The sequence below is a fragment of the Ixodes scapularis genome, unplaced genomic scaffold (assembly GCF_016920785.2).
Source record: "Ixodes scapularis isolate PalLabHiFi unplaced genomic scaffold, ASM1692078v2 PGA_scaffold8__174_contigs__length_109621045, whole genome shotgun sequence".
Lineage (NCBI taxonomy): Eukaryota > Metazoa > Arthropoda > Arachnida > Ixodida > Ixodidae > Ixodes > Ixodes scapularis.
Genome location: NW_024609883.1, coordinates 16,932,237 through 16,950,536, shown reverse-complemented (window position 1 = coordinate 16,950,536; position 18,300 = coordinate 16,932,237).

The following is an 18,300-nucleotide window of genomic DNA, read 5'->3' as shown; positions in this document are numbered from 1 at the left end:
TCATCAGCCGACGTGAAAGTGACCCGCTGCTCTGGAGATCCGGAACCGAGGAAGGGGGCCAGACGTGGCCTCGCTGTGCAGACCCAGACTTCATACACCTGCCACTCGTCTCGAGCGCGCTGTTTCTCGGAGAGCTCGCACCTGTGCCGACAATATCAGCTCGCAATCCACGAGGTCTCTATGTAGAGTATGCAACACGAAACTTGAGCACTGCCATTCATGCGTCGGTGCCGGAGGTTCGGTAGGAAGGACCTTCACAACAGGGATGCCACCGTATCATTTTTTCAGCCGTAACAGAAGACATGTGTTCCAGGATGCTTCAGGTGGTCCACTATTCTCGAAACTTCCAAATGACTCTGCCTGCACGATCTTCAACGAGGTAACCTACAACAAAAGCACGTATTGTCCTTTCATACAACAGCGCGGTAGAGTTTTCTGTTCAAGGCCACACCTACAGAAAAATAATACCAGTTCATTCCACCGCGACGTCATGTAATAAATGTTGACAGGGGTGTCCTTATTGGACAGGGGCATGTTGACATTTTGATGGGATTTAGGATGACTTAGAATTTATTTAGAGGTCGAAGTCTTTTTGTATCCCTCGTCAGACAGACAGGCTGTCAGGGAAGGGACCGCTGTCAGTCTTTGATGGAACTTTTTTTCGTGCCCACTTAAGACTACTCGTCGTCCGAAATCACTACCTTCAAGGCCACGGGAAAGTAATTTCAGAATTAAAAACTTCCAATTCCAACTTCAAGCTTCATCTCATTTTGCGACTCAAACAAATTTGAAAAATGTATTGCAGTATCAGTATTTCTGTATTTGTATGTCTGCCCTCCCTAAAATGTATTCCTGTATTTGTATTTCCAAATACTTTTTGCCTCTATTTAAAATGTATTTCCGATACGTATCGCGATAACTTTTAGATATATTTCAGTATTAGTATTTTAGCTACTATTTTAATGTATCCCAGTATTTGTATTTCCATATACATTTTTGAGCATTTCTGCACAAACCCTGACGTCCACTCAAAAACAATATTTGTATTTCTCAATCTTTTCCTTTTTTATCTATGTAACGTTACGTTTTAGAGCTTTCGCGTCTATCAATCCCAAACGCTAGCGTCACAATCTAATGGAGTCTGAGCATTATGCGATGCATAGTTTATTTACCCGAGCCGAAAAACCACGGTTCTCTTTTCTGCGAAACTTCTTTATGCTGCACTCTTGTGGCACTGTTCTATCCTTGGGAGATACTTGCCTAAAATTTTCTTTGATGATTTGTACCATCACTACATCATGACAAGTTGCGCCAAGGTCCCCGTGTGGTCACCATTTCGGTTCCTGCTGTGAGCAGATTCTCCTTAACTTCACTATTCTTGGTGATTTGATTTGAAATCGGCGAGACAGCTAGGGGTTTATCAAGACATTTCCTGTATCCCGAGAATTTGTTATTCACGAACCTTTTAAACAATAACGCCTCTTCGGACCTCGACTACAGAGAGCGTCGTTCCATGGCGCCACTAAAAATAATTTTTCTCCTTTGAAGAACAATATCATTATAAGAGACTGTCTAGATAAGCATGATTGATGAATGGCTCGCATACGCAGTTCCAAAGGTGCGTATATTGGCGAGGAACGCTTTCACTACTGTGATGCTCCCTAACTATCTTGACGCGGCTGGTTCAGATCAGCCCTTTCAAAACATTGAATTTTGGAAAAGACCGAGATGGCGATTGCAATAGCAAAAGGGGCCAATGAGTAAATCGACTGGCGAGGTTTTGGTCTTCTCTATGTTAGTATATGTCTGTGCCTTGCAATCACTCAGAGATGGCAATGGCGCTACTCTCCAACAATCCAACGCCGATATGTTTTATGGCGCCCTCTTAGGGTTTCCATCTGTGACATCACAACAAAGATTTCCCTCGCCGTGGCGTCACCCGTTCTAACCTTGGTTACTCATCGTCAGATGCGAAAAGGAAGATAGTGTGTTAAAAAGCGTAGTAGAAGCTACGAACCGCCAAGTTTTCAAACCAGCCCCATAGAAGTTGAAATGCTGCCAATGCCCTTATGGCCGTGATTTCGCTAATCGTGAAAAGCCGAAATGTACCGAAATATATATTTTTGGCTGTATTTTTGCTATAGTTTAATTTCAACCGTCTCTGCATCGCGCTACGATTTTCCAGAAATCATGACCCTCTAAACAAAAATTAAAGCTAACTTTTCTAGGTTATTTTTTCTTTTTCCTTGAGACGGATGTAAGTTGCTGCGCAGGAGATGCGAATGCTTCGTCATTCTGCACACCAAGGTTCGTTTATGACGTCTTGTCCTTGGCCACACGTGACAGCATGCTCTGGTCTCCAAAGAATCCAAATGTTTTCCCGGACTTCAATATCGACTCCCCTCGTAGAATCCAAAAGTTGAATGTGCTGCTGGCAAGCGCACACTAAAGCGTGCAGACTTAAGTCCCTCGATGAAATTCACGCTTTCAAGTACCGCCAACCATCGTTATGAACACGCGCAAGACACATGCCAGGGGCGAGTGCTCCGCCACCATTCGCTTCCAAGAACAGCTAATTTCAGTGCTGTTTCGTCATCTGCTTCCAAGGGCCGCTCGAGGCACGGGTCTCGTGCAATGGCACTTTCGACACTACTTCCAAGACAAACGCAAATGATAGCCTCCTCTATACTCGCAAAGCCTAGTAGTTTGACGACAGAGCCATAGAGTGCACGATCGCAGGTTTGTAGCTCGAGGGTCTAGTAGCACAGGGCATCAAACCTCCATTTGTCGGGGAAGCTGAACATCAGCTCACAGCTTCTGCAGCGGCGAGGACCCGAAACACAGCTGTTCGCTCGGGAAAAGTGTGTTTCGGCGTCTCGACGCAGGGGGGTGGAAGTCACATGGATCTCCTCTCATCCGTTGGCTGCCGCTCCACCTTTTTCATTTTGGCGGCCGCTTCTTGAGGTCTGACAGGCGTCGTCAGCATATAGGAGGCTATGTCTTGAGGTCTGCCGGCGTTAGTTGTTTCTATTGGTCAATCTCATTGGACTTGGGCATGATCATAGCGATTCCGCAGCTAGGGTGCCTCTCCGCAACGTACCGCAACCATCCAGAGCGGCAGTGCAACCGGGAGCTCGGGCTGTTACTTTGGGGCATGTTCTGCAAAGCGCACCACGAGCAGTACACTGTGACCGTGGTAACACTCTTCTAAAGGCTTATAAACACAGATTCGTTTGAGAGCGTTTGTGTGCGTTTGACTGCGCTGCGGCTGCGAAGAACGACAACATTCCTGCTTCGTTCGTCACGTGCCAAGCTACTGCTTAAATTCCACGCTTCACACAAAGCACTGATTGCCGGTGATCGCATCCGTTTCTCGGCGCAGCGCAGTCAAACGTCCTTAAACGCAACGTTGTGCATGGCCATAAAACAGCCTATTATGCATTGCACTTATTATTACTGTCCGTAAAAATATGGTTTCGGCAGCACTTGCCACAATCGATCTTTTCCCGTGTCATCAAGGAACATGACCGCTCCCACTGATCTGTGTAATCCGTCAACCCAAAATATTCGTTTGTAAGTCGGTAAGTATTTATTTTTTCTCGTAAGCACCCGCGCTCCAGAGAGGTATGCAGCCCGTTCGTCTGGGGGGTGATAATGATAATGCAGTGCTATATAATGTGCTCCAGTCATACATTGAGGCATCACGAAGGATGAGTCTAAGTTGATCGCAGATGTCTGGCAGCTTCCCAACAAAGTTGTAGAACCTCGGGCCGGTCACTAACGGGCACTACTGTTATTTTTTATGCAACGTTAAAAATGTGCACACCAACGGAATCGTCAATTGTATTTCTGATCTTTGCATGTTTAGACTACGGGACGTTAGTCAGCCCCGAAGGTCTCTTGCGTCTTCGTTAAAGATTCAAGGCAGTGCAGTATATATCAGCTAGTCTGAGGTCTTTAATGCGTCACAAAATAGTGATACATGATCGCACGCCGGTACGATGCTCATCCAGACTAAAACCGGCAAGGGCGTGGGAAGTAATCCACGATCAGTGGACTTTAGCGGACGAGCTTTCGCAACACGTGCTACCGATCCCCAAGCAACCAGCCATCGCAGTTGAATTCAAGCTCGAGAGGAAAACACAAGGAAATCTCCGGTTTAAAATATTTCGTACTATATTGCCACCTCGGCTGGCCCTCGAATAAATTCAAGAGGGCGAGCCGATTTATACAAATACGCAAATAGAACAATACTAAGTTGTCTCGTCATGCTCTTAAAATTAAGATTAGAGGCACCCCTATTCTGCACGGCCAAGCGCTTTGTCACGTTTGTCTTCTAAATAATTTTATTTTCAAAAATGTCTCAAAACGCGCTCAGAACAGTCAAAAGAAACAAAATTCTCGACTTTATTAAAGGAAATCTCCGCCCTTCTTAAAAAAACAACTTAAGGAATACTCTCGTATATTCCTGAAACTCTGGTTTGTTCCCCGAAATTTGCTGATTGAGTGACGAGCGGATGAAGCCTCATCATATCCCGATTCAAGTCATCTTGATTTTCATTTTTCAGCCTGGCTGTGGCGCTCATGCCACTTTTATGTCAATCTGTTTCGCGTGAGTGTTATTATGTTTAATTCTGACGTTGCCAGGATAGAGGAAATACGATCTTCTTTATTTACGTTCGAATTATGTAAGAGTTCCAACCACTGCTTGTTACACACATGGTGAATGTGGAAATTTGGCAATGGGGTGTAAGTATACTGCATAAAATGCGATATCATAAATAAACACCCAGAAACTATTTAGCTGTCACACTCTACACTGATTATATTGCCTCCCGTTATTTTTATTACGAATTTACTGAAAATTGTATATTCTTTTCGTCAGGCAACGCCTAACGCACTTCAAATTTTTTTCCTGTCTCTTAATAATAAATTTCGCTATTGAAGTGCAGAATGACCGCATAAACATAAAGGAATCTCACCTATACTTCAATTGAGTGAACGTATGAAACTCGAGTGAACGCTCAATCCTTACATGCGTAGGTGAGTTTCTCTCTGCATCCACGAAAAGGCAGGTGAGCTTTTCTCTAAGCTCGAAAGTTTTGCGGGGAGATTTGCTCCGATGATCGTTTCTCTGGTGAGCGTTTCTTCGCCGCCCCTCATTACATGCTTTACAATTCCAAAAGAGGTATTACCTGAGTAAGGAGTAACAAAATAAGAGCGTGAATTAGCGCCCTACGGCTGCCGTATGCTGACGAAAGGCGTCTGTCTAACCCAACTGCCGAGAAATGCATACTGAATGAGAGTAAATCTCTTGTCACCTCCGCCATACAACAGAACAAGAACTGATGGTAGCAAAATGTCAAAGGCCGAACCGAAGTCAAATGCACCCGGTCACATGGAGTAGCGTGAGAACACGCGTGAACAGAAAGTATACAAGGACTCGCTCTAGGCATTATAGTACCAGAAAACCCATAGACAGTATATGGTGCTAACTGCTCTATACATATATAGATCCCACTTGGCTTACGAGTTGTGACTTGAGAGTTTAAATTCCACATGAAGCACGCACAAGAGCAAGTAAACAAATTAAAAACGGCTCTTTCTCCCGGCAGTCGACAACGATGTCCACCAACGTACACCGTCAACTACGCAGGAGCAGCACAATGACGCGTTCCCACTAGAAGCGGACCCGCAACCGCAGAGAGGATCCGCACGTTCTCAAACGCGACGCGGGTGGGATCGAGCTGTTGTGGCGCGTTTTCGCCAACAGCTTTGGGACCGATTCACCCCTACCGCTTTTGTGAACCCCGAAGTGGCAACGAACTGCAACGCGACGCTGTCGTGACGTCTGCTGCTTTCGAAACAAGATGGCATCTGTCGCTGGTATGGCGTCCAAAACGCTGTAGTCGAAGTGTTGAAGCAGAGAAATCAACGGAAAAACATGATGTTGACGTCCGTCACTTGAAATTGACGCGAAAAGAATTGGCCCGTAATCTTAACAGGCTTCACTCCGGTGATTTGGTTAGGGTAAGAGTTTCTGTAATATTAGGGGAGCCAAAGCCCATCGCTGTCTGCCTTCTGGGGGCCGAAATACCAAACTTTGGCTTTGGATCGTGGATTACACTGGATTTAACATTCTAAAACAGGGTTTATGAAAGCAAGTCTCAAAAGATCACGCGTGATCGCCGAGAAACCGTCAACCGCCTCTCGGTGTGTTCGAACAGCGTCGGTCGTGATCCGCATTCGCAACCGCTTCGCAGACACATCTCAACCGCCTGTGTGAATGCGCCATAAAACAGGACGGGGGAACCGTTTTTGAGGGCGAGTCGAGAGCAAAGCACCATAACATTGTTTACAGAAGGTGCCAGGCACGTGGCCCTGTCACCTCGTGAAGCCAGTAACTCCAGGTACCCTAGCCAGAGCCTCTGCTCCCTAGAACATTCTTTGCTTCTTCTGTTCTGTTTGTGTTGTTTTGTGTTTCCTTTACCGCGGCCTCTCGAATATGTTTACGGGAGGTGTTTGGAGTGGATGCGCTCAGTCCGCACAGTTCTGCTGGTTCTGATCTCGTGTCACGGCATTTCAACTGCAAAGTTGATCTTGTTGGAGGGTAAAAGTATCTCGTGCCTCGTCGCGAATTGTACGCAGGATTTCCAGAAACGTTTTGTCGTGGGAACGGGTGAGATGGGCAGATAATTTGGGATTGTTCGTTTTAGCGACCCACATTGTCAACGCCCGAGACTGCGACACACGATCCTGAAAACACGAACTCGCCAGATTCTTCAAGTGATTTGTGATTTATTCTACGGCAATGAATTAATTTATTAGCATTCGGATACGTTAGTGTCGATAAATATTCGCGTACGCACATCGAAATGTGTGCAAGGAAATTATCATAGATGTCCAATTTGATATTTGTATCGTGCAACCGACATTGTCGCACAATGCAGGAAGTAGAGGAGTATGGCTTAACTTATATTTAGGGTTCGGAGTTTTCGGTATACACCGATGAAAACCAATAAAGTACGCCAAATCCATTTTCGTGAATTCGGTTTTAACCAAAAAAGGTTAGTTTTGAGGTTCGGCGTTTTCGATTTAAACTGATAAAAGTGAGCCAAATACATTCTCATTATCTCCTCAGCCTTCCAGTGTCCCGTAATAACGTTATGAGGGCATTTTCGAAGCCCAGGGTCAAAACCAGAAAAGAATGAGTGTGGGTGAATGAGGAGAACCTGGAAAAGTACATATGTGTTTACTATAATAAGATCACTTAGTCCTGATGTACAGAAAGCGAAGTTCTATGTTTTGGGGGCACTGACTTGTTTGAACTTCTGTGGGTTTTTTTTGTTTTGTTTGCTTTTGTTTTACAGTGGCACTCATTTGCCAAATAAAGTTTTTTTTCAATGTATTTGTTTTTCAATGTATCATTGAGGAATTACAAATATCAAAGTTACAAGAATCATCTGATCCGGTGTCCAACGGTGTTTCTTTCATATTCACCGAAAAAAAAAACGGTAAACTTTTGTAGGCATAAATATACACCGAGAAAAAAGAATTTAATCCTAAAATAAACACCGAATTTCGAAAAAATAAAAACCGAAAACGCGGAACCCTACTTATAATACATAGTATTCTAATCGCGTCTCCAGCTCCTTGCTCGCCCTCCCGCGGCGGAAACGGGAAGCGCTCTAGTGAGGATCAGCCGGTTCTCTTGCTCAGCGGGCACGGCGGCACTGCTCGTGATTATGGCTCGCGAAGTGTCATTTTCGAACGGAGACGGCACTCTTCACCGTGCCCATGTAGTCCTGCAGCCGGTATGGGAGTGCACCTTACTGGAGGGTTTTAGTATTGAGTATAGAAGCAGACGCAAGCGCTTACCGTTCGCGTTAAGTTGCGTGCCCGCATGCGCATAGTCGCCATGCGCCAATTCAAGTCTGCAATTTTAGTCTCCCCGCATGCACATTGCAAAACACGCAACGCTAACGCAAACACAGTGGTTGCGTTCACTCGTATAAGGAATACTAACTCACTACTGATTCATGCGTTTCCAACTCCAATGAAACGTGTAGCAGTGAGGAGACGTGCAAGCGGGTAGGCGTTCCTTCAAAGCTGAGATTGGTAAAATGACGGCGTATAAAATTAAGAGAAACCGAATGCTCTGGAAAGACTTGTGACTAAAAAAACAAAAAACGAAAATCCTTTTTTTTTCTGGGGGGGGGGGGGGGGGGGGGGACGGGGAGGGGGAGGGGGGTGGGGCCTTTTGTCTGTAAGAATTAAAGGCGATTTAGAAGTTTCACCACTCGTCGAAAATCGCAATTCGCTGGCACCATATGCTCTACCCACAACTGATGTAATTTTACATGAAATTCTCAGATTACCCTAAATTTTTTCATGGACTTTAGACCAGTTTTGCTTTATAACTGGTTAAATAAAAATGCTGCAATTGGCACCAGTCATGGGAGTTTACACATTTTTGATTGCAATACTTGTTGGCGCGTTTGAAATTAGATTTTAAGAAACATATTATATTAGAGCTTGAAAAACTACGTACTCAGACGTTTTAACTGATAATACAAATTCGGTCAATGTAGGCCCTTGAAAACCACCCCGATCACAACAATACGCCATTTAACGATAATAGTATTTCCAGAAAGGTCTCATTTTGTTTTCTTTTTAGCGTACGGAGAACTCTAATATCGATATCAAGATAGGCAAACATACAAATACTGGATGTAATATGAAGTCCTACGCGTAACGCGTTGCTTTAAAGGGAAGCTGAAGACCTTAAAAAATGAGTTAATTGAATTTAATTGAAGTTTATTTGACATATGAAATGTCGGAGAGGGAGGAGCAAAGGTTTGCTGAAGCTACCTGACGAGGCTCCATTCCCCTTTTCGGCGCTACAGCACTCAAAACAGCAGTGTAGAAGTCATACGTGTAAAATTCAAGCTGGAAATATTTTCACAGACGCTGTTTTGACATAAATTAAACACAAACAAAACACAAATTAAACACAAACTAAACACAAACCAAACACAAACTGGGATGATTTGCCTTACATCAATTCAAAAACGAATGCATAAAATTGTAATCATCTGAATCTGGAGAGCATGAAGCAGCGGCCCAAAATTAAAGCCGAGAGCGTAAAAATGTACTTGTTTGAGTACATTTGAGTACATCGTGTGTACATTTGAACGCTCCGCAAAGAAGAACAGTAATTTATAAAATATAATACTTCTGAAACTTTGTTTAAATAATGCGGAATCAAAAAGCTCAATTTCCGTGACCCGTAATTTGTGCGAATTCTCTCCCGAAGGAATATAGAGACGAAGACTCGCTGTTTTTTTTTGTTTTTTTTATACATTAATAAGGCCAATTTGAAGTTATAATGTTGTTGAATTGTAAAAATCTTGTATTTGGAGAAAGAAAGAGCGGTGTGAGCGCAAAAATCTAAATTGTCTATGCATCGACTCGCTTTCTTTTGTAGGACAAGAAACCTGTTGTTTGTAATAATGGTTGATTCCGACGGCTTTGTGCCTGTTGAGTCCAAATATCGCAATCGTTTGACCCATAATAATCTCTAAAGGCAAAAAAAAAGCGAAGAAAACAGAACCGATCACCACAGCGGCGCGCCATTGCCTAGTCACGCGTGACGCGCCACGACGTCATAAAAGGACCATCTCGATTCTCGTTTGCTCCGTCACTTTCCGAAGTATGCGGGCGCCGAGTCTTCTGCTCTTGTAAATCGGGTTTGGCTTCTGATTTTTCAGATTCTTTCGGTGGATCGGACACAGGATTTTGTCCAGACGACCCTCGACGCGACAAAGTACGCGTTCCACACGTTGGGAAAGCAGAAAAATGACCCCCCTCAGTAATAAAGGCAGACACGAGGAACCGCTTTAGTGGACGCGAAATGGCCGGCTTCATATCTTCAGGAACGTACAGACTGCTCATTATTGTAACTTGAAACGTTCACAATAACCGGAGTGCTATTGACGGGACGCGTCAAGCGGGATTAGCGTGACCCTCCCCAAAACGGCCGTGAGACGACAAGAATTGGGCACAAATCGCTCTCCATGCTTGGCACAATGCAGCCTCAATGGGCCTGCAGTTGCAGGCCCCGTGAGGCTGCATTGTTCATCAAGGCTGAAGTGGTTTGAAGGGATAGTATAAGCGGCTTCGGGCGATGTACCGGTTTCGTGTTGTCAAACAGTTCGAGAAATAAGGCTGGTAAGTCCATGCCATTGCGGCGTTTCTGCTCGACATTGACGGGAAAAGGAGGAAGGGAAGAACGTCGAACGGCCCTAGACACGATCTTCCGAACTTTTCTCCCCCTCCTAGAAATAACCCGCGTAAAGACCTTTCCATTCATCGCCATAAATAGCTGTTTGAGTTGGGGTTATAAATAAGACAGTCGCGTCCGCTCCTTTACCTTGTTGCTGGTGTTGCAAAAAAAGGAAACCCCCCCAGAACGTTTACCAACACGAGGTCCTATTGCATTCCGTCATATCCTTCATTTGCCTCTCTGGTCGAAAATGTTGTGTTGTGTTATTTGATATTTTTCTCAAATAAATTCGGTACTAATAACGCTCCGCCGTGTGGTACGTGCAACATATATATATATATATATATATATATATATATTTTTTTTATGTTTAAACTTGCTAAATCTCGTGTCCGAGTTCTGTCATGTAGATTGGTAATCACGTTCTTTTTGCGCCAGACATACGCATATCTTTGGGCTGCGTTCTATTCTTAAATTGGTTTTTACAGCTAAGCGCTTTGTCAATTGACACGGCTGAGCGGGTGCTGCCGTTGAAACTCATGGTAAAGAAAAAACAAGCATTCTAGTCGAATTCACTTTGTCGAACACGTACCCCAAAATGAACTACAGCTTGTTTCTTGCCTCAAATGTGGTAAACTTCTTGCACAATGTCTTCGGAAAAATACAAACACAATGAACAACAAAAAAAGAAAAAATAGAGAAAAAGGTGAGAATTCAGCCGCCATCAGTGTCTGGAATCGCGCCTCCACAGGCAGCGCCTATCGAAACAGCAGTCCCTTCGGTTAGGGTTAGCAGGAATGCCGGTGAGAGACTGGTCTCAAACCCAGTGAGTGGGCTCAAAAAAGGTCCTACTGTCGCTTGGCACGAGTGCCTTGGAAAGATGTATCGAACTTCATCACGTTAAGTCACAAAATGTATGTTCTTGATATTGCTCTTCACGACCCCTACACTTGTCCCGTTATAATAATTAAGATTTACGTGTTTGTTCAGAGAGCATTAATATATTGATACATGTTCAACTCCATTCAAATTGTTTCCCGTTTCTGCAAAGACTCGTCGTCTTCCCTAGCAGGAAATTAATTTCTCTCCTCAATATTGATTACCATTTGTTGGTTTTGTGAAGTGAAGGCGTTTATGATACTTAAAAAATTAAAAGAAAAACAAAAATATGAACCATTACCACACTCTTAAAAAAAAGAGTCGATATGAATCTCTTTGGGGGGTATTGGCGCGCCGCTGAATTGACTCCAGTTTGCAGAGTCCCTCGACTCTTTTTTTAAAAAGAGTCGCCACGACTCCCTGTGGGGGTCTTTGCGCGCTACAGTTTTGACTCTTCCATGACTTTAGTTTGTAGTCACTTGACTCTTATTTAAAGAAAAGTCCTGCGACTCTCAACACACTGGAGTCATGGTAGTGTATGGGCGACTCCAGGTGACGTAGTCAACTGCGACTCTTTAACGACTCTTATCCAACGGAAAACAAGAGTCACACGACTCCTTCCTGGTAATCCCCATGACTCTGTAACAAGAGTTGTGAAGACCATCCTTTTATGAAGAGTCCCCCGATTCCTCTCACAAGAGAGTCATGGGAGTGTATGAGCGACTCTCTGAAAGATAGTCAGTGCTGACTCTCACTTTGTCTGGAGTATAGCAGCCCTAGTAAAGTAACAGTTTGTTGAACAAAGGGAGGCATTGTGATCGTTAAAAGACTTCTTGCCGCCTGCGAGGTTCAACTTGAATTTCCCTAAGACAAGGGTAGTAACATCAACTGTGTGAAAGCATAAAAGTTGAAATGGAAACTTTGATTCCACCTAAAAGAAGCGGTAACATCAATTGTCTGCAAGTGTAAACGTCAAAATGCAGAACTGCTATCTTACAATTTCCTGTAATGAAACATGGAAAAATTAACGTTGATGGTCTTAACAATGCTGAACTGAATGCTGCTCTAAACTTTTTCATGAAACATAAAAGAAGCTTTCAGGACAGCATTGTTGTGTTACATTGGAATTTGCACACAGCAAAAAAAAGGTAAAAGTTTTTTTAATCAACAGCTTAACTTTCTATTAGTTTGATTATACTTATCATTTACAATAGGTTGTATATCCTTTTTATCACATGTCTAGACTATTGGCAAGAGCTGGTGTGAACGAGCATGTTCTGTTGCTTCATGGCTGCTTTGAGTGGACAGGTGCGTGGCAATAAATTGCAGGAATCTTCAAATTTAACAATAAAGATAGGTGTTTTTCCTCAGCTCATATCACTGCCATTTGTGGAAATACAACTTCATGAGTCCTACCATGTAGGTACTGCAAAACAAGCCACAAGTATTTATAACAATTATTTCATTAGAAACTAATGTGATACATATTGGCTCAAAAGCCTGCTTCGGCTTATCACAGGGGTTTTATCACAATAACTGAACAAATAACATCATAAGAAATAATACTAATACACAAAAGTGGCATAACTATTAGAAAAGAACGAAAATGAATTACAATGACAAGTTTTGTAAAGGCTTGCTTTGCCTGCTTGGTGTTGAGGATTAAATTAGAATAAAAAAATGACAACAAGATTCCTAGAAGTTTTGTTTGCGTACTTGCTGTTTTTTCAAAGCTTTGTTTTTCTTTTTGCAGTTTCTTCTTTTATGGTTTGAATCCTCAGATCAACAAATGCACAAGAAAAAAATAATCTAACAGAAGTTTAGATACGCAATGGAACACACAAACCTTTGTATTATAGCTGGAATATTCAGCAAATACATATGGATAACATTAAAACAGTAACCGTTATTGGTATTTTATTTCCCTGTTCTAGGAATCTGCTCCGAGTGCTGTCACAACATTCACAGTTTTTACCGAAATATTTGTATTTTTTTACCCATGAGGTGCTCAAGCACAAAAAGTGTGCTTCATCGATTCCCCCCCCCCCCCCCCCCCACACACACACACATACTGACCTTTCTATGCTCAGTGCATAGCTAATAACCGAGAGATTCTTGCTGAGAAGTCCAGGACGTCAATTCATAGGTCCTCGCAGACAACGCACATGCTGCCAGATGTCCATGGGTGCTTTCCAGTGAAAAGTAACGCCGGGTTCCCAAAAGTCTTTACTGGGTCCTGGGAAACAAAAAAGCCGATGATAAGAAATAAGTTCTGGAAGTCAGACGAAGTTGTAGGTGAGCAAAGTAAAATTGTCGAGGACATGTTAAGTGCCCACAGTGTCATAGATGGAAAGTCCATGCAGCAGAGTGAAGGCAAGTGAGGCAGACGCCCATTGCTGCCTTTCTATATTTCGCTTTCCCCAATTCTCACTTGATTGTGGAGTGTTTCGTACGGTGGAACAAGTGCATCAGGGTGTCTACCAAATTACTGATTTCAAATTCCTTCACTTTTCTAGAATTCCCCTTGACTATTTTGATAAAAACTTCCTAACCACTTCTGGGTAAAAGGATCATAATTCGGAAAGGTTATTCAGCATAGTCGTGCCCATGCGCAACCGTCAAGCTTTTTTCCGTATCTTTTCCCTGAAGAAGCCAACTTTTTGACGATTCCCCTGAGAATTTCAGGTTGGTAGACACCCTGATGATGTATCAGGTTACAGATGGACACCATAAAAACGCAGACTATTGCATTCAAAATTGTTTTAGCCATCAGGAGGAACCTAAAATATTTCCATGGAGAGAGATAGAGAGCGGAGGGGCGGGGGAGGCTGCTGCTGCTATTGTCTACTTTTTCATTTAAAAGAATATCAATTTAAGGCTGAAAGGGAACGTAAGTAATAAATCAGTAAGTGCACTGAGAGCACTTGAAGCACAAGGGGCACGGTCTCTACTGAGGAAAGAGGGGAGGGTACCAAGTCTAGCTGAACCTGTTCTGCCGCACCCAGCATAAGCTAGGTGCTAGGCAATACTGGGGCTAACTGATCTGTGGTGCCGACTGACGCCGAACGAAGTTGAGAAACGCTAGCAAGGCAGTCGGATGTTCGTGACGCCGCCCAACTGCTCTGATACCGGCTGCGCTCAACGAGTAATGTAAAAAAAAACGCGTTTTAAAATTTTTTTTGGGCCATCTTTCATATCAGTCAACGCAAAGTAAATCGCAGCCGTACGTCGGTTGACTTCCAATTACTGTCTCTACATCGTCCTGCCAGTTCGTCAACCTGCCAGTTCGACGACGGAGTCACAGAGTGCCTGGTCACAGATTTTGAGCGTGAGGATTTGGTAGCACAGAGCATTAAAGAGCCATTCCTCGGGGAACCTGGACGTCAGCACACAGTTTTTGCAGTGGCGAGGACCCAAAACATTTTTTTTTGTGTTTCGCGTCCGCTGCGGCGAGACTCTTCTCCGTTGTATGCCACTCCAACTTTTCCATTTCGGCGACCGCTTCTCGTGGCAATCTGCCAGGTTTTGTCAGTATAAAGGAGGCTATGGTACGACATATACTGGTACTCCCTAGTGGGGCGCCATCCTGCTGTGTAATCTTTGGGCAGCCCCTTTGTCCATAGAACTTTTAGAATGTAGAGGTTATCTATCCTACATGTGACATTATCTCCAACTCACAAATTTCAGTGCTGCATTGGATTGTTTACAGCAAGGCATGCAAGTGAGTCATGTTTTTTTTACCCGCAAAAAAGCAAAACTTTCAAATGGCCGAATTGTTTACCTCGGCAAAAACTGCACGGTTCGCGGCACCGCCAACGCAGGCGGCAAGGCGTTGACACCAAGAGGTCTCGTTCTCTTTCCTTCGCTGGCTCTTGTGTTACCCTTGTCTCCGTCGACTGAAAGGAGAGTCCCTTCAGTGTCGTGCAAACTTGAGCCTCCACTCAAGCAAAAATGATTCCATATGAACCTACTTGCCATTAAAGACCAAAGTTCACTTGTTCACTCTTATTTTCTACCCACCTAATACAATGGTTTGTTAACAGGAACACCACCGCTAACTAGAAAACTCATTCGTAATGCAAGTCCTACATAGTAAGGAATCATGTTCAAGGTCTAATTAAACAGCACGCATGGGCACTAACAGCACCCTCCTAGATGGGTGGGCATTATACTCCGTCTCACCCTACGGTGGACTAGGGCCCGAAGGCTGGCGGGCGGAGCACCGCCTCAGAAAAGTGTGCATCCGCATTGCAAAAAAATGCGCAAAAGAAATTCCGATACGCCGAGTACGAAGAGCACCAATATTACGCGTATGGTTCTCTGTTGTTATAACACGCCATTTTATATTGGTGAAAAAAATGTAAATTGTATATAGGTTGATAAATATTGGTGCCATATTTCGCACACATGTCAACTATTTTGAGAAGTGGGAGGGCGCGCAGGCAACAGTGATGTAAAGTCGTTTCGCCTTAGCCAAAACAATCCAATCCAATCTTCGTTCACGTTTAATACGTACGTTCCCGTGTCGAACACGCGACTCCTCGATCAGACTCATCTTCATTATCTAATGGCCACTGGTTCTGATCCCGGGTTCTCTTCGCCACATCGCTACCAGACGGTATTTAAGAAAGCTCCCTTCAGTAGTCTGGCGCGGCAGATTGTACTTAACGTGTATCTTAAGCTTCGCGTCGAGAATCCGGCTGCGCCGTATGACGAGACCGTTCGGGGAGTAGCGGACTTAACGGGTGTAGGGTACGCCACAATCTTTAGATGGAAAAAGCTTTTTGAAAAGAGTGCCTTAACAGGTGCGCCGTCAGTGCCCTCCCCTATACGCACGAGACGGGTGTGCCAGACTCGTTCCATCACCAGGCACTCCTGCTGATTGTGCATGGTTTTTTCCGGCGGAACGAGTGTCCGACGCTGTTGAAGGCAAATCCACATCTTAATGATTTCGCTTATCTTATGCAATTTATTCTACCGCTAACTAGAAACAGATGAGGGATTGCTTAAAAATACAAATATGATTACCCCGTGACTTCTGAAATAGCATTCAACTGCATCCCAAATAAGTCCACCGCTTGCACATATGCAGACGCTCGTGAACAAAGCCCAAATATAGCAGATTAAATGACGTTGGCGCATATTTGCTGTCTGTATAATCAAGGCTGCTGGCACCAAACGGGGCCAAACATGAGCGAAGAATTTAATATTGTAATAAAACAAAATGTAATTAGAATATGCTGATATGTTCATTTCAGTGTGAGGTACATACGCTGCATTTATAATGTGGAGTAGAGTATACCAGTATCCGACAAATGCCCCCACAACTTTGTGGGCACAATGACGAAGTTCTCAATGACATTTGGACATAATTGCAGCACAATTTTGCCTGACAGGCCAAATATCTGTTTTTTATGGTTTGTTGTAATGACATGACATATTCATTGCAACAACTAACTTTTTGTCGTGCTGCAGGTTCATGATCAGGTGGCATTATGGATGACTGGCTGGTGCGTCTCTTGTTCACTCCAGAACCTAATCAAGCGGCAGTATCAGGATCATGCGGCATTATCGACGACTGGCTGGTGCGCCTCTTGCTCACTCAAGAACCGAATCAAGCGGCAGGTTCAGAATCAGGCGTCATTATGGATGACTGGCTTGTGCGTCTCTTGCTCACTGCAGAACCGAATCAAGCGACAGGTTCAGGATCAGGCGGAATTATCGACGACTGGCTGGTGAGTCTCTTGCTCACTCAAGAACCGAATCAAGTGGCAGGTTCAGCATCAGCCGGCATTATCGATGACTGGCTGGTGCGTCTCTTGCTCACTTAAGAACCGAATCAAGCTGCAGGTTCAGGATCAGGCGGCATTATCGATGACTGACTGGTGCGTTTCTTGCTCACTCAAGAACCGAATCAAGCACCGGTTCAGGATCAGGTAGCATTATCGACGACTGGCTGGAGCGTCTCTTCCTCACTCAAGAACCGAATCAAACGACAGGTTCAGGATCAGGCGGCATTATCGACGACTGGCTGATGCGTCTCTTGCTCACTCATGAACCGAATCAAGCGGCAGGTTCAGGATCAGGCGGCATAATCGACGACTGGCTGGTGCGTCTATTGCTCACTTAAGAACCGAATCAAGCTACAGGTTCAGGATCAGGCGGCATTATCGATGACTGACTGGTGCGTCTATTGCTTACTCAAGAACCGAATCAAGCAGCGGTTCAGGATCAGTCAGCACTATCAACGACTGACTGGTGCGTCCCTTTTTCACTCAAGAACCGAATCAAGCGACAGGTTCAGGATCAGGCGGCATTATCAACGACTGGCTGGTGCATCTCTTAATCACTCAAGAACCGAATCAAGCGGCAGGTTCAGGATCAGACGGCATTATCGACGACTGGCTGGTGCGTCTCTTGCTCACTTAAGAACCGAATCAAGCTGCAGGTTCAGGATCAGGCGGCATTATCGATAACTGACTGGTGCGTCTATTGCTTACTCAAGAACCGAATCAAGCTGCAGGTTCAGTATCTGGAGGCATTATCGACGACTGGCTGGTGCGTCTCTTGTCACTCAAGAATCGAATCAAGCTGCAGGTTAAGTATCTGGAGGCATTATCAACGACTGGCTGGTGCGTCTCTAGCTCACTCAAGAACCGAATAAAGCTGCAGGTTCAGTATGAGGCGGCATTATAAACGACTGGCTGGTGCGTCTCTTGCTCACTCAAGAACCGAATCAAGCAGCAGGTCCAGGATCAGGCAGCATTATCGACCACTGGCTGGTGCGTCTCTTGCTCACTCAAGAACCGAATGAAGCTGCAGGTTCAGGATCAGGCAGCATTATCGACGACTGACCGGTGCGTCTCCTGCTCGCTCATGAACCGAATCAAGCAGCGGTTCAGGTTCAGGCAGCATTATTGACGACTGGCTGGTGCGTCTCTTGCTCACTCAAGAACCTAATCAAGCTACAGGTTCAGTATGAGGCGGCATTATCGACGACCGGCTGGTGCGTCTCTTGCTCACTCAAGAACCGAATCAAGCGGCATGTTCAGGATCAGGCGGCATTATCTACGACTGGCTGGTGCGTCTATTGCTCACTTAAGAACCGAATCAAGCTACAGGTTCAGGATCAGGCG